Source organism: Lithobates pipiens, unplaced genomic scaffold, assembly GCF_037356315.1.
Source record: "Lithobates pipiens isolate NorthernLeopardFrog02 unplaced genomic scaffold, aLitPip1_a1.2 Scaffold_103, whole genome shotgun sequence".
Lineage (NCBI taxonomy): Eukaryota > Metazoa > Chordata > Amphibia > Anura > Ranidae > Lithobates > Lithobates pipiens.
The window spans coordinates 103,221-118,466 of record NW_027507690.1 but is presented as its reverse complement, the minus strand read 5'-3'; positions in this window follow the sequence as shown (position 1 = coordinate 118,466).

Here is a 15,246-nt window from a genome sequence, read left to right as displayed (position 1 = left end):
TGACTGGGGGGTGCGGTATATATGACTAGGATGGTACATGTGATTGGAGGGATACATGTGAATGGGGAGTTGAGAGCACTGACAACAGCGCACAGTACTAAGTATTAATTCAAATTAATTGCATATATTAAGAGCCCTGGTGTCAGTGTGCTCGCTCTCACTGCTGGTGTCAGTGTGCTCTCAGTGCTGGTGTCAGTGTGCGCTCAGCGCTGGTGTCAGTGTGCGCTCAGCGCTGGTGTGATCAGGGGCGTACCTAGAGCATTCGGCACCCGGGGCGACTCCTATATCTGGCACCCCCCCTCACTTTAAAATGTAAAAACACCGCACTGTGTCCCCTGCATACCTCTGCATCCCCCAATATCTCTTTGTAACTACTTTGTACCCCCTCTCCACAACTGGACTCCTTTACATTGCACAGCCCCCCGCAGCTCTGGATCCCTTTACATTACACACCTCTGGACCTCTTTACATTACAAAACCGGTGAACCTCTGGACCTCTTTACATTACACACCCCCCTGCACCTCTAGACCCCTTTACATTACACAACCCCCTGTATCTCTAGACCCCTTTACATTACACAACCCCCTGTACCTCTAGACCCCTTTACATTGCACAACCCCCTGAACCACAGGGCCCCTTTACATTACACAGCACCCTGCACCTCTAGACCCCTTTACATTACACAACACTCTGCACCTCTAGATCCCTTTACATTACACAACACCCTGCACCTCAGGACACGTTTACATTACAAAACCCTCTGCACCTCCTTGACCCCTTTACATTACACAGCCCCCTGCACCTGTGGACCCCTTTACATTACACAGCCCCCTGCACCTGTGGACCCCTTTACATTACACAGCCCCATGCACCTGTGGACCCCTTTACATTACACAGCCCCCTGCACCTCTGGACCCCTTTACATTACATAGCACTGTGCACCTCAGGAAACCTTTACATTACAAAACCCTCTGCACCTCGTGGACCCCTTTACATTACACAGCGCCCTGAAGCCTTTGGGTTCACACTGGTGTCCTGGAGTTTGTCGCAGTGCTGGGGTATATGCAGTTTTTCTGCATATAATCCTCATTTTTAGCTGCAGTCCCACAGACGTTTATTAGCTTGGGTAATTTTACTGTGTTTTCTGAAAGATTCAGTATAGAGGACATTTGGTGCGCTTTCAGAAAATGGTGCAAATGGTGCAAAAATGTGTAACCTAATAGTCTGTGGGACTGTAGTGAAAATTGAGGCAACTGAACCACAGCGCATCAGTGTGAACCTACCGGAGTTCTGGTTCACATATATGTGATGCAAGAATCAACGAGATTCCAGTGTAGATTCCTTCATTGCATGTTGCTTACTGCCCTTTGCAAGCTGCTACGGGTGTCAATGTAAAATTAATGGCATCCCCAGATCGGTTTGCAAATCGCAGTGAAAACTGTGAAATGGTGCAAGAATCGGATTGCATAGGTGTAAACACCCATCCAATCCAATTCTAGTGCAGACCAAAAAAAAGGGTCCCTCACCATTTTGGTGCAAATGCGATTTCAGCCGTACAGTTTGTATGGCTGAATTTGCATCGCATAGACAGCAATTCGGTGTAAATCACATGCAATGTCTATGAACACACTAGTGTAAACCCTGGTAAAGGAACATGATGGGAACATGATGGAAAGACTCTGTAGGACAACAGAGGAAAGAGGGGGAGTGAATGAGATTTGGGAGAGAGAGGGCAGTGTCTGGACACAGGGACAGTGCTGATAACTTACTTGGATGTTCTTGCTCACACTGTTTAAATGTTCCCGCCCCCACATTCCTTTTAGACGCAGCACAGCTCAGCACACGGGCTGCACGAAGCATGGATGGGACACGCAGGGGAGAGAGGGGGCAGAGCCAATGCAGACTCTTCCATCTCTGTGGAGGGAGGGGGGGGAGTAGTCACTCACTAGGCTGTTATAATTTAACTGAGAGTGAGAGCTTTGTGACAATGGGTCTGTCTGCCTGTCCCTACTCAACATGTCACATCAGCTGCACTACCAAGCCTGTCCCACTCTCACTGTTTCATACAGGGGAGCCGCCTGACACCCCCCTAATGTGTGGCACCTGGGGCGGACCGCACCCCCCGCCCCCTAGTTAGTACGCCACTGGGTGTGATAGAGCACACTGACATCAGTACTCTTAATATATGCAATTAATTTTTATTGCTTCAATTATTTTTTTCCCCATTTTAGAGGTGAGTGGGGCCTCGTGTCTAGGTTATGCCTAAGGCCTCACAAAGCCTAGAGTCGCCTCTGATTGGGCAGTGATTAAATTGCTGCTGGATGCACTGACAGGGGGACATGGTTACTGTTTTGGGGGGTCTGAGTTAGGTATAGGGAGAATATGAATCTTCCTGCTTCCCCCCTCGGATTCCCCCAGATTCCCTCATCGCTCTCCGATTCTCCACCTCTGAGCTGGTAGGTTTGGGGGTGTGAATTCTGACATGGATCTCCGGTGAGGCAAAAGGGTTGCAGTTTTATGGACTGACTGTTTCTGTCGGAGGGAGAACATGTTTAAACACTTCTCCCACGACTGTCTCTGCTTCATGGACTGTTTGTGGACTGTGGTTAGTGGCAGTCCTTGGGTCGCCCTGTTCGCAGTTTTATAAGACGGACACCTGGGTAGAGGGAACTGGTTAATGGAGAGAAATGCATGTGTATGTGAATTTTTGTCTTGTCTTAGAATTCCAATTTAGAGTATAAGATTGTTTTTGTTTTCTGAATTCAGATAGATGGTTGGGTAGTTGATATATGTCCTATGATCCTGCTAAGACAGAGAGCGTTGCTAAAGTGGGCAGGTAAAAGGGACAGAGTAGGGTACTCATCTGTATTTTGTTTCGGGTGAAAGAGGGGAACAAACTTCAACTATATTTTCACCACGGGTTTTGTGGGGAGTATATTTTTATATTTGTATTCCATAGTCAGCGAGTCAGGGACTGAAGTGGAAAATGAATGTTAACCACTTGAGACCCGCGCTATAGCCGAATTACGCCTACAGCGCGGATCTCCTTTTCCGGGACTACGTCTATTGACGTAGTACCGTGCACGAGCGGCCTGCGCGCCCCCTATGAGACTCGCCTGATCCCCGATCCGTGCAAGGGGTCGATCCCGACCCCTTATCACGTGATCAGCTGTCAGCCAATGACAGCTGATCATGTGATATAACGGAGCCGGTAATCGGCTTTTATTCCTCCTCGCGCTGTCAGCGCGAGGAGAAAAAAAAAGCCGATCACCGGCGGCCGTGATCGGGACATCAGTCCCGATCACGGCCAGCCCTGCTAGTGCCCACCTGCCCCCTGCCAGTGCCCACCTGCCCCCTGCCAGTGCCACATTAATAAAAAGTAAGTGCCCCCCGTCAGTGCCACCCAGCAGTGCCCACAGTGCCAACCAGCAGTGCCCACAGTGCCACCCAGCAGTGCCCACAATCTGCCTCAACAAATGTGCTGCACCCCAGTGCCACATATCCGTGCCCATCAGTGTCATCTACCAGTGCCCAGCAGTGCCACCTATCAGAGCCACCTATCAGTGCCACCTATCAGTGCCCATCAGTCCCATCTATCAGTGGTACCTATCAGTGCCCATCCGTGCCACCCATCCGTGCCACCCATCTGTGCCCCCTCATCCATGCCATCTTATCTGTGCCCATCTTTGCCCATCAGTGCCGCCTTATCTGTGCCCATCGGTGCCGCCTTATCTGTGCCTATTAGTGCCGCCTTAACTATGCCTATCAGTGCCCACCAGTGCAGCCTATCGGTGCCCACCAATGCAGCCCATCAGTGCCCACCAATTCAGCCCATCAGTGCCCACCAGTGCAGCCTATCAGTGCCGCCTCATCAGCACACTTCAATGAAGGAGAAAAATGACCCGTTTGCAATATTTTATAACAAACTATTAAACATGATTTATTTTATTTTTTTGCATCTTTTTTTGTTTGTTTAGCAAAAAATAAAACTCCGAGCTGTAATTAAATACCACCAAAAGAAAGCTCTATTTGTGGGAAAAAATGATAAAAATTTCATTTGGGTACAGTGTTGTATGCCCACGCAATTGTCATTCAAAGTGCATCAGCGCTGAAAGCTGAAAATTGGTCTGGGACTGAGGGGGGTTTAAGTGCCCAGTAAGCAAGTGGTTAAAGAAGGATCTGATTCAGAAAAGTTATCTATAAAAGGTACATGTTTATTGTTAAAATGTTGCAACTAGTGTCAGTCTATTCATGAAATGTGTTGGGCATATACTAAGCCGATATTTACTCCATAGTAAATTGGGAACATTAAAAGGGGAATGTGACATGTCACTGATAAAATTACCAAATGTTTTTTAAAGGAATCTGATCAGATGCAAATTTTTATAGTCTGATTTTAAGACTATTTTGGGTGTGGTTGCCTATCCTTACATTATTAGAGTTAAAGTGTGTTTTTTTCTGATAACAGCAAATGTGCTATATTTGTGCAAATTGTTTAAGCTGTATTAACAATGATTTATTTGAAATATTGATTTTGACAGGGTTGAGAATATCATAATTAAGAGCTCAGAATTCGAAAGTAAATAAAAGGGAAGTTGTATATTCCAAGTGCTACGCCAGAGGAATTGTGGTTAGTAAAGAAAAAGAGAAGTAACTGTGTTGTGTAATTCTGGACACTAGAGAGAAAAATATTAACCACTTTCAGACCGGACCAATTTGCTGGTCAAAGACCAGACCACTTTTTGCGATTCGGCACTGCGTCGCTTTAACTGACAATTGCGCGGTCGTGCGACGTGGCTCCCAAACAAAATTGACGTCCTTTTTTTCCCACAAATAGAGCTTTCTTTTGGTGGTATTTTATCACCCCTGCGGTTTTTATTTTTTGCGCTATAAACAAAAATAGAGCGATAATTTTGAAAAAAACTCATTATTTTTTTACTTTTTGTTATAATAAATATCCCCCAAAAATATATAAAAAAAATTTTTTTCCCTCAGTTTAGACCGATACGTATTCTTCTACATATTTTTGGTAAAAAAAAATCGCAATAAGCGATTATTGATTGGTTTGCGCAAAAGTTATAGCGTTTACAAAATAGGGATAGTTTTATAGCATTTTTATTAATAATTTTTCATTATTTTTTTTTTTACTAGTAATGGCGGCGATCTGCGATTTTTATTGTGACTGCGACATTGTGGGGGACCCATCAGACATTTTTGGCACATTTTTGGGACCATTGTCATTTATACAGTAATCACTGCTATATAAATGCAGTGATTCCTGTGTAAATGACACTGGCAGTGAAAGGGTTAACCAGTGGGTGGCAGTGTAGGGGTTAAGTGTTCCTAGGGGTGTGTTACTAACTGTGGGGGGGTTGGGCTTTCATTTAGTGTACACTGATCTCTGCTCCAATCACATGGAGCAGAGATCAGCGTCACTAGTTGCTAGGCAGAATGGAAAAATGTTGTTTACACAGCATTTCCTCCATTCGGCCGCTCCGTGAGACGATCGCGGGGATGCCCGCGGCGATCGAGTCCGCGGGTCCCGCGACCGGACTCACGGGGGTCCCGACCAGCGCGGGAGCGCGTCGCCGGCGGCGCGCTCCCGATGGCAGGGCGGCATCGAATATTGGACGTACCTGTACGCCAATATGCCTGCCCGTGCCATTCTGTCGACGTACATCGTCGTGCGCTGGTCGGGAAGTGATTAAGGTTTGAAGGTGTTATGAATGGAATGGCCAGATGAATGTGGGATGAGAGAGAGTTGTTGTATGTGTGTCTGGAATGTGCACAACAAGGTGTCTTATATTGTGTTTAGGCCCATGTTATACTTTCCCTAAAAGTTTGGGGTTAAATTAAATTAAAAGAATTGATAAAGGGATTTTGGTAAAGGAAGGGTAAAAATTTGAAAAAATGTTTGAAGAAATTAAACCACTGTAATGTGATGGGAAGGATTTATTTGAAATGAGCAATCAGAATGACTATTCTGGATATCTAACTTCTGAATTACCAGGGTGTCAGTCATAGAGTGTTGATGATGAAATGTTGTTTATCCATCAATGTTTTGTTTGTTGCTGATGATCAGACATATTTGCAAAGTTGGGAGACTTCTAAAGCCGCGTACACACGGGCGGACTGTCTGGCCTACTTAGTCCGCCGAAACACATTTCAGCGGACAGTCCGCTCGTGTGTGGGTTTTCAGTGGACTTTTTCAGCGTGCAGTCTGGCGGACTAAGTATTTCGGAATTTCCGTAATACTGTCCGTCGGACTCGCATTTCGGCGGACAATCCGCCCGTGTGTATGCCAGTCCGCCGTACTTTTGAAATGAGCGGACTTTTCCCGCCCGGAGAAAAGTCCGCTCATTTCGAGCGGGTATCCAGGTAGGCGGGGCCCGCGAAGGAGACGTCGCTGGCCCCGCCGCCTGGTATGGACTTAAAGGGGAACCCCAACGCCGAAAAAATCGGCATGGGGGTCCCCCCCAAGTCCACAACAGACCCTTGTCCGAGCACGCTACCCGGCCGGCCAGGAAAGGGGGGCGAGCGAGCCCCCCCCTCCTGAGCCGTACCAGGCTGCGTGCCCTCAACATGGGGGGGTGCCTTGGGGAAGGGGGGCCGCGCGGCCCCCCCACCCCAAAGCACCTTGTCCCCATGTTGATGAGGACAAGGGCCTCTTCCCGACAACCCTGGCCGTTGGTTGTCGGGGTCTGCGGGCGAGGGGCTTATCGGAATCCGGGAGCCCCCTTTAATAAGGGGGCCCCTGGATACCGGCCCCCCACCCTATGTGAATGAGTATGGGGTACAATGTACCCCTACCCATTCACCTGTAAAATAAAAGTACAAAAAAAACACAACACACGAGATAAAATACTTTATTGCACAGCTCCGGGGGTCTTCCGTCTTCGGGGGTCTTCTCGCCGGACTCCTCCGCTATCTTCTTGTAGCTCTTTTGCTAGCGGAGGAGTCCGGCTTTCTTCCTCGCCGCCGGCCTCTTCTCCCGACTTCGGGGGTCTTGTCCCCCTCTTCGGTTCTTCTGCCGGGCCACCGCGCCTTCTTATAGCTCTTTTACAGGCGGTGGCCCGGTCTTCTGTCGCCGCCGTCGCCGCCGCCTTCCGTTATTCTTCATCTTCTTCTTCTTCTCCAGGAGATGTTGCCTCGACGATCTCTCCGGCCGGAATGCCAGGGACGCACTGCGCGGCCACTTATATAGGGACAAGGGGCGGTGTCACATGGCTTTATGTCACATGGGTTGGTGTCACATGGTGACCCGCCCCCTTACGATCTCATAGTCCCCATGTGACATCAACCCATGTGACCAACCCATGTGACATAAAGCCATGTGACACCGCCCCGCTCAGTGCGTCCCTGGCATTCCGGCCGGAGAGATCGTCGAGGCAACATCTCCTGGAGAAGAAGAAGAAGAAGAAGAATGGAAGGCGGCGGCGGCTATAAGAGCTATAAGAAGGCGCGGTGGCCCGGCAGAAGAACCGAAGAGGGGGACAAGACCCCCGAAGTCGGGAGAAGAGGCCGGCGGCGAGGAAGAAAGCCGGACTCCTCCGCTAGCAAAAGAGCTACAAGAAGATAGCGGAGGAGTCCGGCGAGAAGACCCCCGAAGACGGAAGACCCCCGGAGCTGTGCAATAAAGTATTTTATCTCGTGTGTTGTGTTTTTTTTTGTACTTTTATTTTACAGGTGAATGGGTAGGGGTACATTGTACCCCATACTCATTCACATAGGGTGGGGGGCCAGTATTCGGGGGCCCCCTTATTAAAGGGGGCTCCTGGATTCCGATAAGCCCCCCGCCCGCAGACCCCGACAACCAACGGCCAGGGTTGTCGGGAAGAGGCCCTTGTCCTCATCAACATGGGGACAAGGTGCTTTGGGGTGGGGGGGAACCCCCACGCCGATTTTTTTTCGGCGTTGGGGTTCCCCTTTAAGTCCATACCAGGCGGCGGGGCCAGCGACGTCTCCTTCGCGGGCCCCGCCTACCTGGAGACGCGCTCGAAATGAGCGGACTTTCCTCCGCGTGTGTGGGCGAGTCCGTTCATTTCAAAAGTAGGGCGGATAGTATGGCGGACTTAGTACGCCGTATTAGTCCGCTCAAAAAGTGGTGTGTGTGGTCAAGTCCGTTCATTCGAAAGTATGACGGACTGTCCGTCGGATTGTCTGACGGACTAAGTTGGCCAGACAGTCCGCCCCGTGTGTACGCGGCTTAAGTCAGAATATGTGTTTGGGTAAAATGTTCTTTCCTAAGTTCCTTGGGTCCACTTGGATCCCAGGAATAGAAGAAACTAAAGAGGTTTAAGAGGTTAAAGAGGTTTAAGTTTTCTTGAAGTTCTGCTATAATACTGGATTTGTAAAAATGTTTAGTTAAATATATTGAAGCTATATAATGAAAACCCTTGCTGAGAAACATTTTCATTCCTGCATGTTTTACTTATGTTTGAGTCAATTAAGAATATTATTTTTAATATCTCCAATGGTTAAGGCCTGAATTGATCAGGTAGATTCTGTGACTACTCATGTCGGATGAGGAGTATCTGCCCCAGCCAGCCTGAATTCACCCACAGCCCTATTCACATGAAGAAATGCCCACCCCAGTCATACCCTACACCCCATCGATACCCTACCCTATATCCTGTCCGAGTAAAGTGATGACTACAGCTTTAACATGGAAATCTTTGTTGTTCATCTTTGTTGTTCAAATGCCATAGGAGGTGCTCAGATGACTAAAGGCGGACTCCGGCTGGAAACTGTTCCTATGAATGATACCTCAAGGGGGAGCCACATGACGCAAACCTGGGGTACAAAATTCCTGTGAGCACCACAAGAAAAAGATCCAGATGTGCCAGCCGAAAGTCCCCGGTCTCGCCCAACGCTTCAGTTCCAGTCTGTCTGTGGATATCAAGTTCTGTCCTTACAAAGAGGCAGTGTTTTGGGGTAGAGAATTCCTGTCTGTACATATGAGTGATCACAGAATTGAACTAGAAGGTTTTGGAAAAAGTTGAGCAGAATGAGAGTTATAATGTGGACATTTCCTTTTCCTTCCTTTTCTGCAAATCTAATGGACATTCAGAAGCCATCCAAGAGACTTTTCTTTTTGAGTATTCCTTTGGGACTATTTTTATTTGGCCTAAAGGCTATCATGCCCCTCCCACTTGTTTCTATGGACTGTCACACCCCTTCCTCCCTTTTGCATTCCATGGACAATTGCTATGCAACTGAGATTACATGTTTGTTGTTTCCTATTTTTGCATGCTTAGAAGGTGATCCGGGTGAGGGTCAGGGGGTAATATTGGGATTGTTGTTGTAGTGTGTCCAGGACATGCTCGACCATTTCAGTGTATACTGTTTGAAGGGATGCTGGCATAGGCACTGTATTGTATATGTATTGGTTCACATGTCATCTACCAGCCTCTGTGTTCTAGGGGGAGCCTTAAGGTTATATGTGGCCTACCCGATAAAATCACTAGTAACACACTCATTGGACATAGAGGGGATGTGCATTCAGAGTCTACAGGAACTCCACAGTGCTTGACACCTTAGATTGTGCCCTACATCACACTTCATGCATGCCTCTGGCCCCCATACTGAGATGGCCAAGCTACTTTCACAGCTTGCTTTTGCAGGATTCTCTGAGGGTGCCCAACAGGTCCTTAAGCAGACAGCCACTGGCCTTGGACAACTGCACGTACATTTGTTGTGGAAGACCATGCCATCCATGGATTCTGAATGATTCCAGGGGATGGTGTTACTTGGCCTCATTGGTTCTGATAGTGGTTATTCTCAGGGGCAGTGAGGAACATCACTTGCTCAAGGCTAGTGTTCGTCCTGGGTGCCCCCTCAAACACTGTTATGCTAGGTCATTGTTTCTGGAAATGAACATGACCTGGGCATGGTTCCTCTCAGGAGCCTAAGGGGGTATTGACATGATGAAAAAGCAAAATAATTGCTTGGGAGCCCCCTGGGTAACATGGGGGGGTTTGGTCTCAATGCTGACTCCTGGATTAATCCTGGATTGGGGATATTGCAATCTGTGTTGTACTGATTTTGCTTATGGTATTACTTTTATATGCCTGCTTCAGGTTTATTATGTGCATGGTTTCCGAGGTATTTGACCTTCCAACCCAGCTGCAGCTAATGGAGTATATCTTAACTTTTACTATGGCCACCGGGATGAGTATGTCACAGTGAGAAGAAGTAAGTCATGTTCGTGGTTTGCCATGACTTAGAGGGGATTGTAGTAATATGGCTGAACCAGAGTGACTCCATCTTTGTAAGTTCATATAGGATTAACTTGGGTTAATGTTACTGGCTGGCTTAGGTTCTGTATCTGCACAAATGCAAACGGGGGGCATAGAGAAACCACAACAACAAGAAAAGCAACCGCAAACAAGGAGTACCCAAGCAGAAAATAAGGACAAAAAGGATAAAGAAAGGAGGGAAAGAAAGAGACAACAACCTCAAAATAACTCCCCGCAAGTCCAAGAGAATATGCCGGAAGTGGAGATGGATCAATCAGTTGAGCTGAACCATGAAACCGATGAACTTCAGCCCACACAGATGCATTTGTCACAGGAAGAAAACCCCTCAGCATTACCTACAAAAATAGAAATAATTTCAATGTTTGCAGGACTGGAAAACTCCATGAAAAAGGAAATGGACAGAGTGCATAAAAACATTGCGCACGTATTGGACCGTGTAGAGGAAATGGAAAAAAAAGTGGAGAAAGAAGCAAATACAATAAAGAAATTAGAAGCTGAAATAATTTCCTTAAAAAAAGGTCAGCAGGAGCAAGCCTATAAAATCGAGGAACAGAAAAATAAGGAAAGAAAGAGAAACATAAGGATACGCGGTGTCCCGGATACTGAACAGCAAGAAGATTTAACAGAAATAATAAAAAGGATATGTAATCCATTGATGAATAAAGAAATTACCAATCCAATAAGAATTGAAAGGTTATACCGCCTAAGGAAACCCAAACAACTTCCGCAAGACACTCCACGAGACATAATAGTGCGTTTCCAGCAAGAAGAGTTTAACCACTTTCAGACCGGACCATTTTGCTGGTAAATGACCAGAGGTCTTTTTACACTTTGGCACTGCGCTGCTTTAACTGGTAATTGCGCGGTCATGCAATGTTGTACCCAAACGAAATTTGCGTCCTTTTCTTCCCACAAATAGAGCTTTCTTTTAAAGGTATTTGACTGACTCTGCGATTTTTATTTTTTGCGATATAAACGTAAAAAGACCGCAAATTTTGAAAAAAAATGATATTTTCTACTTTTTGTTATTAGAAAAATCCAATAAACTCAATTTTAGTCATACATTTAGGCCAAAATGCATTCAGCCACATGTCTTTGGTAAAAAAAAAGTCAATAATTGTATATTTATTGGTTTGCGCAAAAGTTGTCACATCTACAAACTAAGGTACATTTTCTGGAATTTACGCAGCTTTTAGTTTATGACTGCCTATCTCATTTCTTGAGGTGCTAAAATGGCAGGGCAGTACAAAACCCCCCCAAATGACCCCATTTTGGAAAGTAGACACCCTAAGGAAATTGATAAGAGGCATGTTGAGCCCATTGAATATTTTATTTTTTTGCCGCAAGCGATTGAATAATGACAAAAAAAAAACTTTTTTTTTTTTTACACAAAGTTGTCACTAAATGATATATTGCTCACACATGCCATGGTTATATGTGGAATTGTACCCCAAAATACATTCTGCTGCTTCTCCTGAGTACGGGGATACCACATGTGGTCGACTTTTTGGAAGCCTAGCCGCGTACGGGGCCCCGAAAGCCAAGCACCGCCTTCAGGATTTCTAAGGGCATACATATGTCATTTTACTCCTCACTACCTATCACAGTTTTGAAGGCCATAAAATGCCAAGATGGCACAAAACCCCCACAAATGACCCCATTTTCGAAAGTAGACACCCCAAGCTATTTGCTGAGAGGCATGTTGAGTCCATGGAATATTTTATATTTTGCCACAAGTTGCGGGAAAATTACAAACTTTATAAATTTTTCACAAAGTTGTCACTAAATGATATATTGCTCACACATGCTATGGGCATATGTGAAATTACACCCCAAAATAAATTCTGCTGCTTCTCCTGAGTACGGGGATACCACATATGTGGGACTTTTTGGGAGCCTAGCCGCGTACGGGGCCCCGAAAACCAAGCACCGCCTTCAGGCTTTCTAAGGGCGTAAATTTTTAATTTCACGCCTCACTACCTATTGCAGTTTTGAAGGCCATAAAATGCCAAGATGGCACAAAACCCCCCCAAATGACCCCATTTTAGAAAGTAGACACCCCAAGCTATTTGCTGAGAGGCATGTTGAGTCCATGGAATATTTTATATTTTGCCGCAAGTTGCGGGAAAATTACAAACTTTTTATTTTTTATTTTTTTTTTCCACAAAGTTGTCACTAAATGATATATTGCTCACGCATGCCATGGGCATATGTGAAATGACACCCCAAAATAAATTCTGCTGCTTCTCCTGAGTACGGGGATACCACATATGTGGGACTTTTTGGGAGCCTAGCTGCGTACGGGGCCCCGAAAGCCAAGAACCGCCTTCAGGCTTTCTAAGGGCGTAAATTTTTGATTTCACGCCTCACTACCTATTACAGTTTTGAAGGCCATAAAATGCCAAGATGGCACAAAACCCCCACAAATGACCCCATTTTAGAAAGTAGACACCCCAAGCTATTTGCTGAGAGGCATGTTGAGTTCATGGAATATTTTATATTTTGCCGCAACTTGCGGGAAAATTACAAACTTTTTTTTTTTTTTTTTTTTTCACAAAGTTGTCACTAAATGATATATTGCTCACGCATGCCATGGGCATATGTAAAATGACACCCCAAAATAAATTCTGCTGCTTCTCCTGAGTACGGGGATACCACATGTGTGGGATTTTTTGGGAGCCTAGCTGCGTACGGGGCCCCGAAAGCCAAGAACCGCCTTCAGGCTTTCTAAGGGCGTACATTTTTGATTTCACGCCTCACTACCTATCACAGTTTTGAAGGCCATAAAATGCCAAGATGGCACAAAACCCCCACAAATGACCCCATTTTAGAAAGTAGACACCCCAAGCTATTTGCCGAGAGGCATGGTGAGTATTTTGCAGCTCTCATTTGTTTTTGAAAATGAAGAAAAAAAAAAATTATGTATATTTTTTTTCTTTTTTTCAATTTTCAAAACTTTGTGACAAAAATGAAGGTCTGCAAAATACTAACCATACCTCTCGGCAAATAGCTTGGGGTGTCTCCTTTCCAAAATGGGGTCACTTGGGGGGATTTTGTGCTATCTGGGCATTCCATGGCCTCCGAAACTGTGATAGGCAGTGAGGAATGAAATCTAAAATTTACACCCTTAGAAATCCTGAAGGTGGTGCTTGGATTTTGGGGTACCGTACGCGGTTAGGCTCCCAAAAGGTCTCACACTTGTGGTATACCCGTACTCAGGAGAAGCAACAGAATGTATTTTGGGGTGTAATTTTACATATAACCATGGCATGTTTGAGCAATATATCATTTAATGACAACTTTGTGCAAAAAAAAAAAAAAAAATAATAATAATGTATTTTTTCCACAACTTTTGTCAAAATATAAAATATTCCATGGACTCGACATGCCTCTCAGCAAATAGCTTGGGGTGTCTACTTTCTAAAATGGGGTCATTTGGGGGGGTTTTGAACTGTCCTGGCATTTTATGCACAACATTTAGAAGCTTATGTCACACATCACCCACTCTTCTAACCACTTGAAGAAAAAGCCCTTTCTGACACTTTTTGTTTACATGAAAAAATATTTTTTTTTGCAAGAAAATTACTTTGAACCCCCAAACATGAAGTGTTTTTTTAAAGCAAAAGCCCTACCGATTAAAATGGTGGGTGTTTCATTTTTTTTTTTCACACGGTATTTGCGCAGCGATTTTTCAAACGCATTTTTTGGGGAAAAAACACACTTTTTTTTATTTTAATGCACTAAAAATCACTATATTGCCCAAATGTTTGATGAAATAAAAAATATGATCTTAGGCCGAGTACATGGATACCAAACATGACATGCTTTAAAATTGCGCAGAAACGTGCAGCGGCGACAAACTACGTACATTTTTAAAAGCCTTTAAATGCCTTTACAGGTGACCACTTTAGATTTACGGAGGAGGTCTACTGCTAAAATTAGTACCCTCGATCTGACCTTCGTGGTGATACCTCACATGCATGGTGCAATTGCTGTTTACATATGCCACCAGACCAACGCTTGCGTTCCACGTTGCGCCTTAGCAGGGGGGTACAGGGGTGTTTTTTTTTATTAATTTTTTTTTTATTATTTATTTTGCTTTTTTATTTTATTTTTAAACTGTTCCTTTCATTTATATATATTTTTTTATGATTTTTATTGTTATCTCAGGGAATGTAAATATCCCCTATGATTGCAATAGATAGTGACAGGTACTCTTTTTTTTAAAAATTAGGGTCTATCAGACCCTAGATCTCTCCTCTGTCCTCAAAGCATCTGACCACACCAAGATCGGTGTGATAAAATGCTTTCCCAATTTCCCAATGGCGCTGTTTACATCCCGCAAAATCTAAGTCATGAAATGTTTGTAGCTTCCGGTGTCTTAGGCCATAGAGATGATTGGAGCCATTCTGGTCTCTGATCAGCTCTATGGTCAGCTGGCGGAACCACCGGCTGCATTCTCAGGTTCCCTGTTGGGACAGGAGAGCCTGAGAAAACCATGGAAGATGGTGCGGGGGGGGGGACATTCCCTCCCACTGCTTGTAAAAGTAGTCTAGAGGCTAATTAGCCGCTAGGATTGCTTTTACATAAAAGCCGACCGCTGGCTGAAAAGAATGATACCAAGATGATACCTAAACCTGCAGGCATCATTCTGGTATAAGCACTCAAAGTCCCGCAACATACCAGTATGTTGCTGGAACTGGTTGGGCATATATTGTAATTTTTTTTTCATGCAGCCTGTGGGCTGAACGAAAAAAAAATATTGATCGGTGGGTATGCCCACCATTAGATACCACCCTTCATCCACCCACTTTCTAATGGTGGGCATACATGCACCATTTATATATGCCGAAGCATGGGGGCATCCTCCCGCAAAAGGTAGGAGCAGATCGCTCCTCCACCCCTTATGCCCCCATGCTTCGGCATATATGCTCTTTTTTAACTGTGGTGGTGAAATCACCCCCGACAGTGCTGGAGTCGCGGCTT